Source organism: Malaya genurostris, chromosome 3 (assembly GCF_030247185.1).
Source record: "Malaya genurostris strain Urasoe2022 chromosome 3, Malgen_1.1, whole genome shotgun sequence".
In the NCBI taxonomy this organism is placed as follows: Eukaryota; Metazoa; Arthropoda; class Insecta; order Diptera; family Culicidae; genus Malaya; species Malaya genurostris.
In genome coordinates this window covers 138,294,506-138,313,442 of record NC_080572.1, presented here as the reverse complement: position 1 = coordinate 138,313,442, position 18,937 = coordinate 138,294,506, and the positions used below count along the sequence as shown (strand labels likewise).

Sequence of the window (18,937 nt, the reverse complement as noted above, 5' to 3'; positions counted from 1 at the left end):
ACCACTGGATCAATTGTACTTAATGAAATTGGCATACCTCATCAATAACGAAATAAGATATAATAACTAATCTTGATGCTAAATATATTTTCTCTAATCTATCTAGAAGATTCCTTCGATGAAATATCAAGAAAATATGAAGTATTGCTATGACAGCACAGGAACATCAATACAAGATATGTTGGTAAAATTTGTTATTGTTTTGATTTTTGTTCACTATTCACATCTACCATGGACGAGTGCAGGTTTTGCTATGGCAATTCAAACGCGCTTGCTGTGTGCTCAAACCATGTGCTACTGTTACTTCCATAAATTAAATTCATGCCAAAAAGCGTCTTTTTTTAGTTTAATCAAAAAAGTGCATCATCATAAACATTATCATCAGCATCAACCAGCTGGAAGTAAAACAAAGTCTTTTGTCGCTCTAATCGCTATGTGTTGTGAAATCTATTTTTAAACTAATTTTGCATGGAGCATTGCTATTGCGTATAGAATGCTGTCAAATTAACAATATCAATGTGATTACAATCCAAACTTATTATTATCATGAAAATTTCATCTAGCATTTATTTCTCTTATCTGTATTCATTTTATTGCGAATGAAACAAAGGTTGCGAAATCGAACATGGGATGCATCAAACGAGAATATATGTTGAAACTAGGAAACCGATCAATATCCCCGCAAGGATATCCACAAAGCTACCTGGAGATCACCTGACCAACAAACCGAAAACCAAATCGACCACGTTTTGATCGACGGAAAATTTTTCTCGGACATCAACAATGTTCGCACCTAGCGCAGTGCGAATATAAATTCGGACCACTACTTGGTTGCTGTATGCATGCGCTCAAAACTTTCGACGGTGGCTACCAAACGTCGAAGCCGAACGTCGCGGTTTAACATCGCACGGCTCCGGGATGCTGGAGTAGCTCAAGATTGCGCGCAGTTGGCAGTGGCACCACCAACGGAAGAGAGGTGAAGATATTCTTGAAGATGACTGGAGAGACATCCGTTCTGCCATAGGTAGCACTGCATCAACAACGCTAGGTACGGCGGCTCCGAACATAAGGAATGACTAAGCAAGCTGCAACAGCGAACAAGAGACAGTACAGACATGCGCGGAACAGACCAAACTCGGTATCTCGTAGCAAAAAGCGCCAACAGGAAGACCGAGATCGCGAAGCGATGGAACAGCTGTTCCGACAACTAATGACACAAGGAAGTTCTACGAGACGATGAACCGTTTGCACAGAGGCCATGTGCCACAGGCCGATATGTGCAAGGATAACAACGGGAATCTTCTCACAAACGACTGTGAGGTGATCGAGATGTGGCGGCTGTATTTCAACGAGCACCTCAATGGCGATGTGGCGGAGGACGATAGACTGCCGGTCCTAGACCTCCAAGAAATCGAGGAGGAAGTAAGCCGGTTGAAAAATAATAAGGCCGCTGGCGTTGACCAACTACCAAGCGAGCTACTAAAACACGGTGGTAATGTACTAGTGAAAGCACTGCACTGGGTCGCTACCAAGATCTGGGAGGACGAGATTTTACCGGAGGAATGGATGGAAGGAATCGTGTGTCCCATCTACAAAAAGAGCGATAAGCTGAATTACTGCAATTACCGCGCGATAACTCTGTTGAACGCCGCCTACAAGGTACTCTCCCAAATCTTATGCCGTCGACTTTCACCGATTGCAAACGAATTCGTGGGACAATATCAGGCTGGATTTATGGGCGAATGCGCTACCACGGACCAAGTGTTCGACATCCGCCAGGTGTTGCAAAAGTGCCGCGAATACAATGTGCCCACACATCACTTATTCATCGATTTCAAATCAACCTACGACACAATCGATCAAGATCAGCTATGGAAAATCATGCACGACTACGGATTCCCGGACAAACTGATACGATTGGTCAAGGCTACGATGGATCGAGTGATGTGGGTTGTTCGAGTATCGGGAATAAACTCGAGTCCCTTCGAAACTCACAGAGAGCTACGGCAAGGTGATGGCCTTTCGTGTATGCTATTCAACATTGCTTTGGAGGGTGTGATAAGAAGAGCGAGGATTGACAGGAGTGGCATGATTTTCAGAAAGGACTAGACATCAATGTGTCAAAGACAAAGTACATGAAAGGCAGGGGCTCGAGAGAAGATAATGTCAGCCACCCATTACGCGTTCTGATTGGCGGTGATGAAATCGGTCGACGATATTTTTCAATCTAATGACAGCACGGATATTTTTCAATCTAATGACAGCATGTAATAAATCGATTTTTCCCTCATATTTGTATGGTTTGTCTAACATATTGCCTATGTATTGAGATTAATTTTTTTTTATTTTGAATTCGTGACATGTGACATAGGGGAGATGGGGGGCTCTTTGTTGCAGTGATAATTTGTGACAAAGGGTGGGGAGTCAAAAATTGCCAAAAAATGCGTGACGTCTTTTGTGGAGGTATCTTTGAGCATCTTTTAGAGTTTGTTAAAACCAATTTTTTTAATGACTGGCGCATTCAGGTAGCGTTTTCTGAACCGAAGTTATGAGCAAAACTAGTTCAAAGACAGGCTATATCTAACATTGAGGCAAACGAAAAAAATCCGTTTCTTGTGTTTGACAGAAAATATTTCCGAGCATGTTTATAAAAAAAGGCGGAGGAGATATTTTTTTTTTTAAATTATGTTCAAACTTAGGGTTTTTTCATTGAAAAATACTCGTATCATGTAAGTCATTTATTAGCTATATAAGAAAATTAGGTATTTTTGTCTTCTAAAGTGTTAAATCAATTCAAGTGCATATTCGGGAAGAAATCGTTCTGCATTCTTATGGGAATGCATAATGGAGTCGCTTTTGTAAAATAGGCCTCTCGGTGGTTGGAGGTTTTATCAACCGTGCATTTTGGCACCTGCAGATCGTTCAGCATCCTTTGGAGGATGCATGGCGATTTATTTCTTTACGTTTTGTGCTGTTTTCCTACCTCACCCAATTCCCAATTCCCTTCCATGTTCCTTTTATCGTTCCCTTCCCATCAGGAAGTTGATGAGAAGCTACGGCAAGGCACAAATCTCCAAATAACTAGGGGAGTGGCATCACTTGAGCCAATTAGTTCTGATAACATACACTCAGAAAAATCCTCACTTTAATGCTACGTGAAAACGTATGTGATTTTTATCCATAGAACATTTCTTGTAATACTTATGTGAAGTATGGATAACACAGAATGAACTCATGAACTTTTAGTCCACGTTTGTATCACGTAATATCTATGTCACTTTTTTCGTAGATTCTATAGAATACTTTGGCGAAATTTATACAAAGTGTGGCAGGTTTCTTTCATTAACGAAGAAGTCCAGTTCCCGCATTGGTTACTGAATGAATGTTCAATTTTATTTCTGCATTTTGGTTTTTATAAAATGTACAAATTTTCTCTGTGTACGTGTAAGTTTGACGAGAAGTCTTGAGACTTGACAATTACATATATCGTAAAAGTTTTGGTAATGATTATATGGAGAAGGCTAGTGTTTAATAAACAATTGAAGTTATTTATTTTCCTTCGCGCGAGGCGGAAAATCCACGCCAGCGGCGCAATGGTTTAAGGTGTTTATATTCATTGCGTTACTTTGCTTGTGCGCTGTAAGCAGTTCAAGTGTTTAAGATAGGGGGACCGTTTTTGGTACCGAGCATAATTTCGGCTGTATCGGTCCAACTCATAAAATATTTAAAGTTTATGATTTGTAAAGTGCCGATGCATCAAATCATAAAGCTGTATGTGCTACGATGTATGGCTGATTTCCGTACAAAGTATTCCCAAGAAGACGTTTACAATGTAACTACATTGTGTCGAAATGAAATGAAATGAAATGTACTATTGCAATTGTTCTGAGTGTTTAACGTGGAAAACGTGGTGGTTTTGTAATTCCGCCACAAAAGTTCATTTAAATTGTGCTGTAAAATTTATTACATCTGAACTTACTTTTTACCAGAATTTTACTTAAGAGTCACATTATTTTCATGTAATTCTTACTATAAAGTTCTATATTGAATCTTAATAATGTATATTAGTACGAAAAACTAATAGATTACATAGTCTGTTGGACATTACATTGCGATAAATTTTGTTCGCACGCAGATATTCTGAAAATTTTACTTTTAAATTCGTTTCTTTTGAATCACTTGCGAAAAAGATCAAAAATACAGCATGCATTGTTCTAAATCCTTTCTCCGGAGCAGCTAAACTGAAGCAAACATTGTTCCTTTTAAGGAATGCATTCAGCTGGAACTAGTAGTTCAAGATGTGATTGATGTGCTGGAACACAATCTAGAGGTTTTGCCTTTTGAACTCCGCTGTAGAAAAAAACAAAATTGATATGTGTTTCAGTTTCGTATTTTTGGAGCACAGAATTCGCGTAATGCCAATTGGTCATGCAAAAAAGTTGTTGAGGATTGGGTTCGCAGAGCCATTTAGTAAACTCACTAAATGGTACATTCGCTTATAAATTATACTTCTGCTTGGTTCTAATATTAGATCTGAAAGTATAATAAAAATTAGCTAGACTTCATAACTGTTGATAAAATCAATGAGCAATTATTTACCCTAATATCACTGTGATAAATACCGTAGAAGGGTCAAAAGGGATTTGGCCTATGTTGTTTGTTCTAAGTTTTTCAACTGACACCATATATCGAGCACAAAATGAACATGACAAAATGAATTCAAGTAAGTGACACATAAACACAAGTAAGTGACACATAAAATATATGTGACAACAGCAATAATTCTGACATATGGCTCATTTCATATTCAATCATGATCCGCTGGTTGTTAAGAAGATCACGTGAACTCCGATGACAAAGCCATTTTTGGAATCTACGTGTTTTTTCACATAAGGTTAACGTGTGGATTTTTTTGAGTGTAGGTGTAGGGTTTCATTCAGTAACAGCATTCAAACGAAAAGATCTGGCAACCTGGCAACGCTGACTGTAAGCTGCAAATAGATTGGTTGCTTGGTGCTAATCGCAAATGCTGCTGCAAAGCCAATATTCGGGGCGATTCCAGTTTAATAAGTACCTGAAATAGTGGAACTCACTTCACTGAGAAAGATGGCCTAACCGATTTGAGAGCTGTTTCATTTTATAGGTTACACTAGTTCATGCACTAGCTTTCATGTTTTTCAAAAATCAAACAAAACTGTTTGAAGAATACATTTTTTATATGAGAAAAAGAGAGATATGATAAAGGCATCATTACACCACTAGGTGGATAAAAACAGGTTTTACTTAATTTCGTGTGACTTTTTGTGCTAAATTCGGAATTCTGCTTGTTCTGAATAGTTTACTGATAGAAAATTCAAATAATTTTCAAATTCTATACATTCCGAAATAATTCTAAGTTTGCGATATTTAAATTTTGATATTCTATAGATCAATGTCGTTTAGGATAGCGGAAAATTAAAGATATATGTTTTTGTTCTTAATTGCTTGTAAAACAAAAATCAAGCAATCCTCATTCAGTAAAAACCATTCAAGCGAAGAGGTTGTGTTTCGATTGTACTGGCTCGTGAGTTGACGGCTGCTACCGAGACAATTCTAAGCTTCAGGTAGTTAATCTGTCCATAGCAAACGCAATATTCGGATCGTTTCCCGACTGGAAAGCTAGCAACGAAGGCCATCCCGTTCATACGCACAGAGGTGTAGAGACACAGAGGTGCGAGAGCATAGAAAAATGCGTGACGTCTTTTGTGGAGGTATCTTTGAGCATCTTTTAGAGTTTGTTAAAACCAATTTTTTTAATGACTGGCGCATTCAGGTAGCGTTTTCTGAACCGAAGTTATGAGCAAAACTAGTTCAAAGACAGGTTATTTTAAATTGCTATATCTAACATTGAGGCAAACGAAAAAAATCCGTTTCTTGTGTTTGACAGAAAATATTTCCGAGCATGTTTATAAAAAAAGGCGGAGGAGATATTTTTTTTTTTAAATTATGTTCAAACTTAGGGTTTTTTCATTGAAAAATACTCGTATCATGTAAGTCATTTATTAGCTATATAAGAAAATTAGGTATTTTTGTCTTCTAAAGTGTTAAATCAATTCAAGTGCATATTCGGGAAGAAATCGTTCTGCATTCTTATGGGAATGCATAATGGAGTCGCTTTTGTAAAATAGGCCTCTCGGTGGTTGGAGGTTTTATCAACCGTGCATTTTGGCACCTGCAGATCGTTCAGCATCCTTTGGAGGATGCATGGCGATTTATTTCTTTACGTTTTGTGCTGTTTTCCTACCTCACCCAATTCCCAATTCCCTTCCATGTTCCTTTTATCGTTCCCTTCCCATCAGGAAGTTGATGAGAAGCTACGGCAAGGCACAAATCTCCAAATAACTAGGGGAGTGGCATCACTTGAGCCAATTAGTTCTGATAACATACACTCAGAAAAATCCTCACTTTAATGCTACGTGAAAACGTATGTGATTTTTATCCATAGAACATTTCTTGTAATACTTATGTGAAGTATGGATAACACAGAATGAACTCATGAACTTTTAGTCCACGTTTGTATCACGTAATATCTATGTCACTTTTTTCGTAGATTCTATAGAATACTTTGGCGAAATTTATACAAAGTGTGGCAGGTTTCTTTCATTAACGAAGAAGTCCAGTTCCCGCATTGGTTACTGAATGAATGTTCAATTTTATTTCTGCATTTTGGTTTTTATAAAATGTACAAATTTTCTCTGTGTACGTGTAAGTTTGACGAGAAGTCTTGAGACTTGACAATTACATATATCGTAAAAGTTTTGGTAATGATTATATGGAGAAGGCTAGTGTTTAATAAACAATTGAAGTTATTTATTTTCCTTCGCGCGAGGCGGAAAATCCACGCCAGCGGCGCAATGGTTTAAGGTGTTTATATTCATTGCGTTACTTTGCTTGTGCGCTGTAAGCAGTTCAAGTGTTTAAGATAGGGGGACCGTTTTTGGTACCGAGCATAATTTCGGCTGTATCGGTCCAACTCATAAAATATTTAAAGTTTATGATTTGTAAAGTGCCGATGCATCAAATCATAAAGCTGTATGTGCTACGATGTATGGCTGATTTCCGTACAAAGTATTCCCAAGAAGACGTTTACAATGTAACTACATTGTGTCGAAATGAAATGAAATGAAATGTACTATTGCAATTGTTCTGAGTGTTTAACGTGGAAAACGTGGTGGTTTTGTAATTCCGCCACAAAAGTTCATTTAAATTGTGCTGTAAAATTTATTACATCTGAACTTACTTTTTACCAGAATTTTACTTAAGAGTCACATTATTTTCATGTAATTCTTACTATAAAGTTCTATATTGAATCTTAATAATGTATATTAGTACGAAAAACTAATAGATTACATAGTCTGTTGGACATTACATTGCGATAAATTTTGTTCGCACGCAGATATTCTGAAAATTTTACTTTTAAATTCGCTTCTTTTGAATCACTTGCGAAAAAGATCCAAAATACAGCATGCATTGTTCTAAATCCTTTCTCCGGAGCAGCTAAACTGAAGCAAACATTGTTCCTTTTAAGGAATGCATTCAGCTGGAACTAGTAGTTCAAGATGTGATTGATGTGCTGGAACACAATCTAGAGGTTTTGCCTTTTGAACTCCGCTGTAGAAAAAAACAAAATTGATATGTGTTTCAGTTTCGTATTTTTGGAGCACAGAATTCGCGTAATGCCAATTGGTCATGCAAAAAAGTTGTTGAGGATTGGGTTCGCAGAGCCATTTAGTAAACTCACTAAATGGTACATTCGCTTATAAATTATACTTCTGCTTGGTTCTAATATTAGATCTGAAAGTATAATAAAAATTAGCTAGACTTCATAACTGTTGATAAAATCAATGAGCAATTATTTACCCTAATATCACTGTGATAAATACCGTAGAAGGGTCAAAAGGGATTTGGCCTATGTTGTTTGTTCTAAGTTTTTCAACTGACACCATATATCGAGCACAAAATGAACATGACAAAATGAATTCAAGTAAGTGACACATGAACACAAGTAAGTGACACATAAAATATATGTGACAACAGCAATAATTCTGACATATGGCTCATTTCATATTCAATCATGATCCGCTGGTTGTTAAGAAGATCACGTGAACTCCGATGACAAAGCCATTTTTGGAATCTACGTGTTTTTTCACATAAGGTTAACGTGTGGATTTTTTTGAGTGTAGGTGTAGGGTTTCATTCAGTAACAGCATTCAAACGAAAAGATCTGGCAACCTGGCAACGCTGACTGTAAGCTGCAAATAGATTGGTTGCTTGGTGCTAATCGCAAATGCTGCTGCAAAGCCAATATTCGGGGCGATTCCAGTTTAATAAGTACCTGAAATAGTGGAACTCACTTCACTGAGAAAGATGGCCTAACCGATTTGAGAGCTGTTTCATTTTATAGGTTACACTAGTTCATGCACTAGCTTTCATGTTTTTCAAAAATCAAACAAAACTGTTTGAAGAATACATTTTTTATATGAGAAAAAGAGAGATATGATAAAGGCATCATTACACCACTAGGTGGATAAAAACAGGTTTTACTTAATTTCGTGTGACTTTTTGTGCTAAATTCGGAATTCTGCTTGTTCTGAATAGTTTACTGATAGAAAATTCAAATAATTTTCAAATTCTATACATTCCGAAATAATTCTAAGTTTGCGATATTTAAATTTTGATATTCTATAGATCAATGTCGTTTAGGATAGCGGAAAATTAAAGATATATGTTTTTGTTCTTAATTGCTTGTAAAACAAAAATCAAGCAATCCTCATTCAGTAAAAACCATTCAAGCGAAGAGGTTGTGTTTCGATTGTACTGGCTCGTGAGTTGACGGCTGCTACCGAGACAATTCTAAGCTTCAGGTAGTTAATCTGTCCATAGCAAACGCAATATTCGGATCGTTTCCCGACTGGAAAGCTAGCAACGAAGGCCATCCCGTTCATACGCACAGAGGTGTAGAGACACAGAGGTGCGAGAGCATAGAAGTGACGAGTCACAGAGGTGCCATCGCATAAAGGTGCGAAGACGAAGGGGTGCAAAGGCACAGAGGTGCTAAAGCAACCCAGTGCTGATCTACCAGGTACCAGAATTTGAACGCTGCGTAGGATCAAAAGAGACGGCATATATCGCGAGGTGCTACACTGCAAGCATCGCATTTGATCGCCACCAAGAGCAAAAGCACTGTACCTGGGGTCAGGTACAGGCAGCACAGCAAGTGCAGTGGTGTTCACAACGACGGCAGAGCAACTGAGATAGCAGTAAACGACAGAAGACTGTCAATTGGAAACAGCAGAAGATTGCCAAATGGAAATCGTCGGAAGAGCTTCACGTCGTTCTTCACGATAAAGGAACAGAGACATCAGCTAAAAGGTAGATTTAATTTAATTTATTTTTTATTTCTTATATCTGAAATTTTACTAAACATAAGTTTTTATTTTGGTATTATTAATTTACAAAAAAATTTAATGTAATGGATGATCTCATGGAAAATCATCCGAATCCGATTCCGGATGCTAGTGAGAGTTTAAATACTCCAAGGGCTAAACATTATCCACAGGGTACCACTGGGCCATGGATAGTCTATCTTCGAAAAAAAGAAAAGATTTTAAACTTGATGCAAATTACAAAGGATTTGACATCACATTTCTCTGAAGTTAAAGAAATCTGTAAGGTTAATAGAGATAAAATTCGAGTTGTTGTTAACGACTTGAAACAGGCAAACGATATTGTAACCTGTAAATTATTTGCTATTGAATATCGAGTTTACATTCCATCGAAGGAGGTAGAAATTGACGGTGTTGTGACTGAAGCAAGTCTGACAGCAGATGATTTACTTAAAAATGGAGTTGGCCGTTTTAAAAACTCCATGCTTGAGGGAGTTAAGATACTCGAGTGCAAACAATTGTACTCAGCATCTATTGTCGATGGAAAAAAGTCTTATCGTCTCTCAGATTCGTTTCGCGTAACATTTGCCGGATCTGCATTGCCTAGCCATGTCTATATCGATAAAATTCGTCTTCCTGTTCGGCTTTTCGTACCGCATGTTATGAATTGCACGAACTGTAAAAAATTCGGACGTACAGATACTTACTGTAGTAATAAGTAAAAATGTATAAAATGTCAAGGGCCTCATAAGGATAATCTTTGCGATAAAGATGTTGAAAAATGTGTTTATTGTGGGGAAAGTCCTCATGATGATCTTTCAGTGTGCGCTGCATTTAAGCTGCGTAAAGACAAAATGAAGCTTTCTTTAAAAGCACGGTCTAAGCGCACATATGCAGAAATGCTTACAACGGTCATACATGTCTCCCCTTTGTAAACCGAAAACGGTTTTTCAAATCTTGCGGAGCCAGAGGAATCTGACTCTGACGGAAATAGTGAAGATACCTCGTTCGTCACTCCTCAAGGGTCTGTTAAGAGGAGATTACCAAACCATAAAATACCAAAAAAAGACACCCAAAATAACACCTAAAATAACACTTTCAAAAAAAGATCCCCGTGTTAAAGCTAAAAAGCCAAATTTAAAACCAAAAACTGTGCCTCCTGGTTTGTCAAATTCACAAACCAATCCAGGAACTAGCTCAGGAAAAGAAAATAATCCAGTGGGCTCCATTTCACATTCACCAACAGGATTACTGAAATTTTCGGAAATTCAATATTTCTGAACCTCTAAAGACCATCATAACAGCATTCCTACCAATGGCTAGAACTTTTTTGAAACAGTTATCAGCTCAATGGCCAGCTCTTTCAGGTTTTGTATCATTTAATGGATAATTTATCATCCGCCGCAAATGATTCAATCACAGTCCTGCAGTGGAATTGTCGAAGCATCATGCCAAAACTTGATTCATTTAAAGTTTTGTTGCATAGTCAAAAATGTGATGTATTTGCTTTGTGCGAAACATGGCTTAAATCAAACATAGCCTTAAATTTTAATGACTTTAACATTATACGTCTCGATAGAGACTCTCCGTATGGTGGAGTGCTTTTAGGAATTAAGAAATGTTATTCCTTTTATAGATTATACATTCCTTCGACTTCTAGCATAGAAGTTGTTGCTTGTCAAATAAACATTAAAGGAAAGGACATTTGCATTGCTTCGGTATATATTCCTCCAAGAGCTCAAGTTGGACAACGACAGCTTAATGAAATGGTCGAAGCCCTTCCTGCTCCACGTTTGATTTTAGGAGATTTCAATTCGCACGGAATGATGTGGGGTTCGGTTTACAATGATAGCAGATCATCTCTAATATATAATATTTGCGACAATTTTAGCATGACGGTACTAAATATGGGTAGCATGACACGGATCCCAAGACCTCCTGCACGTCCAAGTGCATTAGATTTATCTCTGTGCTCGACTTCAATTCGACTAGATTGCACCTGGAAAGTATTTCCTGATTTACATGGTAGCGATCATTTACCAATCATCATCTCAATTAGCAGTAACAAAGGCATTGCTAATTCAGTTAATATTCCATATGATTTGACAAAAAATATTGACTGGATTAAATACCAAAGTAATATTTCAAGTGTCTTAACTTCAATGGAAGAGCTCCCCCCACTTGAAGAATATGACTTCCTCGTTTGTTCGATTCTGGAGGCCGCAGAACAAGCCCAAACCAAACGATTTCTTGGTCCATCGTCTAACAGAAGGCCTCCAAACCCTTGGTGGGACAAAGAGTGCTCAGATACTAAGCACGCGAAACAAAATGCTTTCAAGACGTTTTTAAAACGAGGAGGAGGAACTCCTCAGAATTTTGAAAATTTCTTGACTTTAGAAACCAAGTACAAGAGCATACTTCGGGCCAAGAAATGTAGCTATTGTCGAAGGTTTGTCAAGAGAAACCTCAATGAGCACTCTTTGGAATACGGCCAGACGAATGAGGAATCGTAACGTAGGAAATGAGAGGGAGGCATACTCGAACCGATGGATATTTGATTTTGCGAGGAAAGTTTGTCCAGATTCTATTCCTACGCATAGCATTATAAGAGAATCTTTTCCAAATAATGGGTCCATTGATAGCCCCTTTTCAATGACGGATTTTTCCATAGCACTCATGTCTTGTGACAATAACGCTCCTGGGTTGGACAGAATTAAATTCAACTTGGTGAAGAATTTGCCCGACCTCGCAAAAAGACGTTTGTTGGAATTGTTTAACAAGTTTCTTGAGCAAAATATTGTTCCACCTGACTGGAGGCAAGTGAAAGTAATCGCCATTCAAAATCCGGGGAAACCAGCTTCCAATCACAACTCATATAGACCCATTGCGATGTTGTCCTGCATCAGAAAATTGTTCGAAAACCGGGTTGTTGTCTGATACTCAGTTTGGCTTCCGTAGAAATAAAGGGACGAATGACTGCCTTGCATTACTTTCGTCTGACATCCAAATTGCCCTCGCTCATAAGCAACAAATGGCATCTGTATTTTTAGACATTAAAGGAGCATTTGATTCAGTTTCCATTGATGTTCTTTCAGGCAAGCTCCACCAACATGGACTTCCACCGGTTATAAATAATTATTTGCACAACCTTTTGTCAGAGAAATGCATGCATTTTTCACATGGCGATTTGGCAACATTCAGAATTAGCTACATGGGTCTACCGCGAGGATCATGCCTCAGTCCGCTCCTTTATAATTTTTACGTGAATGACATTGACAGCTGTCTAGTAACCCCATGTACACTAAGACAATTGGCAGATGATGGCGTGGTTTCAGTTACTGGACCCAAAGCTATTGATCTGCAAAAACCATTGCAAGATACCTTAGATAACTTGTCCGTTTGGGCTGTTCATCTGGGTATCGAATTCTCTGCGGAGAAAACAGAGCTGGTCGTCTTTTCAAGAAAGCATGATCCCGCGCAGCTTCAGCTTCATATGATGGGAAGAATGATCCAACAGGTTTTGACTTTCAAATACCTTGGGGTGTGGTTTGATTCCAAATGCACTTGGGGAGGACACATTAGGTTTCTGATAACAAAATGCCAATAAAGAGTAAATTTTCTTCGAACAATAACAGGATCTTGATGGGGTGCTCATCCGGAAGATCTAATAAAATTGTATCAGACAACGATACTTTCAGTGATGGAATATGGATGCGTTTGCTTTCGTTCCGCTGCAAACTCTCATATTATCAAATTAGAGCGAATTCAATATCGTTGTTTGCGAATTGCTTTAGGGTGCATGCATTCGACACATACAATGAGTCTTGAAGTTCTGGCGGGAGTTCTTCCATTGAAAGATCGTTTTTGGAGCTTTCATCGCGACTGCTAATAAGATGTGAGGTACTGAATCCCCTGGTTATTAATAACTTCGAAAGGCTAGTTGAGCTTCAATCTCAAACAAGATTCATGACAGTATATTTTAATCATATGTCACAGAAAATCAACCCTTCAAGATATATTCCTATCCGTGTCAGCCTCCTAAATGTCCCTGACTCAACTTTATTCTTCGACACATCCATGCAGCGCGAAGTGCGTGGAATCCCGGAACACCTAGGCTCGATGGAAATCCCAAAAATATTTACAAGTAAGTTCAGGTATATTGACTCTGAGAAAATATTTTACACGGACGGATCACGAATTGAAGAGGCTACTGGGTTTGGTATATTCAACAATAATGTTTCGGTATCATTTAAGCTTCAAGAACCTGCATCTGTTTATATAGCAGAGTTAGCAGCAGTTCATTATAGTTTGAGTGTAATCGTCACATTATCTCCAAACCATTATTTTCTTTTCACAGATAGTCTGAGTGCAATTGAAGCTATTGGCTCAACCGCTGCTTGCCAAAATGAACCTTTTTTCTTGGGCAAAATAAAACAGTGCCTGAACGTCATATTGAATAATAATTATCAAATCACAATAGTTTGGGTTCCGGCTCATTGCTCCATTCCAGACAATGAAAGAGCCGATAGTTTAGCCAAACGTGGTGCTATTGAGAGTGAGATTTATGAGAGACCGATTGCTTTCAACGAATTCTATAGCGCGTCTCGCCAAAGAACACTTGCCAGCTGGCAAGCTTCTTGGGATAAAGATGATCTGGGTCGGTGGATGCACTCAATTATTCCTAAAATATCGACAAAGGCATGGTTCAGGGGACTGGATGTGAGTAGAGATTTCATTCGTGTGATGTCCAGACTCATGTCCAATCACTACACGTTAGATGCACATCTCCTTCGAATTGGACTTTCCGAGACTAATCATTGTGCTTGCGGCGAAGGTTACCGCGATATTGACCATGTTGTTTGGACATGCGTGGAGTTTCGTGATGTCAGATCTCAACTAATAAATTCCTTGCGTACCCAAGGTAGACTATCCAATGTCCCAGTTCGCGACATTCTTGCTTGTCGTGACCTTCCATACATGAAACTTCTTTATCATTTCATTAAATCCATTGGAGTTCCAATTTAAATTTTATTCTATGTTAGACTGTTTTCTCTTCCATGTGTTCAACCAATAGCCAACTATAGGATATTGAATATAAGTGGTGAACTGATACAAACAAACCTGAAATAGTTATAAGATCATGTACAAAATAAATGTATTTTCTTTAATGTAATTTAAAATAGCAACTCGCTTGATAAAAACAGTGTTCAGATTAACTAATGAGTACCAACATACTAATATGATATTCGAAATGTATTAGGTTTAAACTACTATGTATTGTGGATGCCACGGCGAAGAAAAACTTATGTATATTGCCTATGAAATAAACGTATTTATGAAAAAAAAAAAATCAAGCAATGATTTTTTTAATTGTAGTTGGTTTCTTTTGCCATGGGTTAGTATAAGGAATTCATTTAATTTTACGTTCGATTTCTTATTGTACAAAGCCATTAAAATAATTCAAAATTTTTGTGTTGTCACAAAATTTATTTTAATAATAAAAAAAATTCTTCGTCTCTTTGAAACAGATGAAATCAACACGGATTCAAATATTTTCACTTTGATTTGCAGAAACGTTGGCACGCAATATATATCAGAAATTTTGAAATTTCCGATCTTCTACCGTTTTTTGAGATTTTACGGAAAACCTAAAACAAAAAAACCTAATTTTAGTAGTTATCAATTCCGTTGTGCATAAAAATTGTTCAGATCTTTTGTCCAATACAAAAACATAATTATTTTTAGAGTTTAGGTATATTTACCAAAATTTTTAAGATTTCAGGGAAATCCAAGTTTCAGTTTTTTGTAAATTTTGTTCATAATAAATTTCCAACCAAAATAATAAAAAAATATATGTCATAAAATTTAAAAGTTTAGATTTGTGTTTTTGGCTTAATTCACCCGATAATAGAAATTCTTTGTATTTGTACCAAATTTATTGAGATTCTTTGAACGGATATATAATTTTGATCATCAATTCATTGTTTTTGGTAATTGTTGCAATATTTTGAATCAAAAAATGTACATGTCATCGCTTTAATTTTTGAGTTATATACAAACACGGTATACGATCATTGTAACAAGTCTCACTCTTTCTTAGGTCATCTATCTGCAGTTTTCATTATAACTTTGGGTAGACAGCCCTACTTTTTTTTAGTGAATTTTATTTCTGGAAGTAGTACCTTTCCAATGGTGAACAAATTTTGAAGATCGGTTGACTAACAACAAAGTTATGACTCGGTAAAGTTGAAGTATTCAATATTTTCTATGCGACGTTTTTGCAAAGGAAAGAAAATAGGAAAGCAGATAGGGCATATTGAGCGCGTAAAAAAAAACTTGGAACGGGAAAAATCAAATTTTCATTGGTTTTTTTTACCAATCATCTCCTACAAAGTTTTTGAATCAATCTAGGAAATTCACAAAATTCGAGTTAAAGTTTATTGTTTAAGTTTATTGAGATTCGTTGAAAAACAGCTGAGCTATGACAGCTCAAAGTTACCGTTCCAAATTTTTTTTTGAGGCTTGGTATTTGGAATGTTTAGGAGTTTTCCGCGTTGTTTTCAAATTTTGAGCAAACTTAATTTTTGAGTTGTTTGTAGTTATCTCAACTGTTACTAGACCAGGCTCTAAAAATTACAATGTATTGATGTCTGAGAGCAGGTATGTAAAATCTATTTTTTTTTGGATATTTCATTCATCGATTGCCGATGCAATTAATATTAGCTTCGTTTCTCCTGTCACTACTTGATTAAGATGTGGCAAAATACTAATCGAATAGAAAAAATATTGACATATATTCATTTACACTAATAAATTTCAAGTACGATTACTTTTTGCAAATAATAATGATTTTTATCGGTTTATGTTATGTTAGTACTATCTTTTTTTTGCCTTTCTAAAGGCCAGGAGGGACGAGTGTCATATACCATTCGACTCAGTTCATCAAGTATATAAAATGTCTGTGTGTGCGTATGTGTGTACGTTAAATACAACGTTTTTTGCACTAACTTTTCTCGGAGAGTGCTGAACCGTTTTCACACATATGGATTCAAATGAAATGTCTTGTGGCCCATACAAATTTCCTAAATATTGTTTGGATCCGGCTTTCGGTTCCGAAACTATGGGATTAAATGTGCAAAAATATGAAAATAAGTGCACCAACCTTTCTCGGAGATGGCTGAGCCAATATTCACAAATATGTTAGATTCAAATGATAGTCCCATAAAAAAAATCCTGAATTTCATTTCGTTCCGACTTCCGATACTGGAATTACAGGGCGATTAGTGTAAAAATTGCAATCACAGACTAACAGACAGGACTCCCAAATTGGAATCTTTAATAATTTTAACGGTCATTTCGAATATTCCTTTAGCTGGGACAGTACTTTTAGTCGGCTGCTCGGCCATCCATGGAAGTTGACCATCAATGTCAATTTCCCTCTCTGAGCAGCCTAGATAGCCGTGTAGTGTCGGTAGCGGTTTCCCAACTGGCTAAGAATAACGCTACGGTCCACCTGTATCGGTGGTATAAGTCCACCAAACAGGTAAGCCGTGTGGCATCCGGCGGAATTATTTTTTACCAAGAATTGATCCACTGGTTTCCTATTCCATGTCGTAAAAGGCCACAAAAATAGGAACTCCTAAGTCAAGGTGTATTTCCGTGCCGATGGCTGAATGGCTGCAGGAGGTTAAACAATGCAGTCGTGAACGGAATATCTTGGGATTTTCCCTTACTGTGTTAAGCGAAGCTCTGGCACAGTGGACGACTTCTTTCTTCGCAACTCGTGGGATTTAAATGATTAAAACATTTAAAAAAATCCTTACATGGTTCGCTATAGGCGATTATAAGCCAATATATTTGGTTTCTTGTAGTTGTTGTACGGTAAGTGCTGGAGGTGGAGTGTTCGTTACTTTAATTGATAATGGTTAGAGTAGCACAAATCAATCTCCAGCATAAACGTACAGCAACTATGAATCTATCCAGACTTCTGCAAGAAGGTAAAGCTTCTTTAGCTTTGGTTCAAGAACCATATTTCCAAAAGGGAAACTTCTACGTTGGAAAATTGTTAAACCCAGTCTTTGTTGCCTTTAACAAGACCGGAATGACTAATCCACGTGAAATGCCTCGAGCATGCATACTTGCAAATAGTGCTCTCGATGTCTCTCTCATATCGGAGCTCACAACTCGGGATATTTGTGCTGTCACAGTTGGTATGACTACTGATGGCATAGACAGGAAATATGTCTATTGTTCGGCATATTTGCCGCATAACCAACCTTCGCCAAGCGATGACTTCAAAAAGGTTGTATCATACTGCTGCAAAAGTGATTTACCGCTTGTAATCGGCAGTGACATAAATGCTCACCATATCATTTGGGGCAGCACAGATATAAATTCGAGAGGCTCTGATATGATGGAATTTGTGAGCAGTACAAACCTGCACATAGTCAATGCAGGAAACCGTCCAACTTTTGCGAGATCTGGCAGAGAGGAGGTTTTGGACGTAACTCTCTGCTCTGATAGAATTGCGCATGAGTTGGTGAATTGGCTCGTCTCCGATGAGCTCGAACCTTCGTTGTCTGATCATAAGTACATATTCTTTGATCATTCAAACGTTAAATTTGATATTATCACATATCGTAATCCCAAATCTAAAAACTGGGACCTCTATGAAGAGGGCTTGGCGACTAGATTTTACGGGTACCAACCAACAATTGAAACCCCAATTGATTTGGAAAATGTTGTCGACGAGACAAACTCACTCATAGTTGCAGCATATGAAGAGGCTTGTCCACTTCGGATTGTGCGAGCTACTAGAGGAACTCCTTGGTGGAATGCTGAACTTGCTAGACTAAGGAAACTATGCAGAAGAGCTTGGAACCACCGTCGCAGAAATGGGTCGGAGGCATTCGTGTTGGCTCGAAGGGCTTACAAAGCGTGTAGTGTCGGTAGCGGTTTCCCAACTGGCTAAGAATAACGCTACGGTCCACCTGTATCGGTGGTATAAGTCCACCAAACAGGTAAGCCGTGTGGCATCCGGCGGAATTATTTTTTACCAAGAATTGATCCACTGGTTTCCTATTCCATGTCGTAAAAGGCCACAAAAATAGGAACTCCTAAGTCAAGGTGTATTTCCGTGCCGATGGCTGAATGGCTGCAGGAGGTTAAACAATGCAGTCGTGAACGGAATATCTTGGGATTTTCCCTTACTGTGTTAAGCGAAGCTCTGGCACAGTGGACGACTTCTTTCTTCGCAACTCGTGGGATTTAAATGATTAAAACATTTAAAAAAATCCTTACATGGTTCGCTATAGGCGATTATAAGCCAATATATTTGGTTTCTTGTAGTTGTTGTACGGTAAGTGCTGGAGGTGGAGTGTTCGTTACTTTAATTGATAATGGTTAGAGTAGCACAAATCAATCTCCAGCATAAACGTACAGCAACTATGAATCTATCCAGACTTCTGCAAGAAGGTAAAGCTTCTTTAGCTTTGGTTCAAGAATCATATTTC

General features: G+C 37.7%; 1 protein-coding gene across 4 annotated transcripts in view; it reads left to right on the top strand.

Annotated features, from left to right (window-relative positions):
- LOC131438980 (protein unc-79 homolog) overlaps positions 1–18,937 on the top strand; it is a 676,107-nt gene that overhangs the window by 651,085 nt on the left and 6,085 nt on the right. The gene's annotated exons all lie outside the window — the stretch shown is intronic.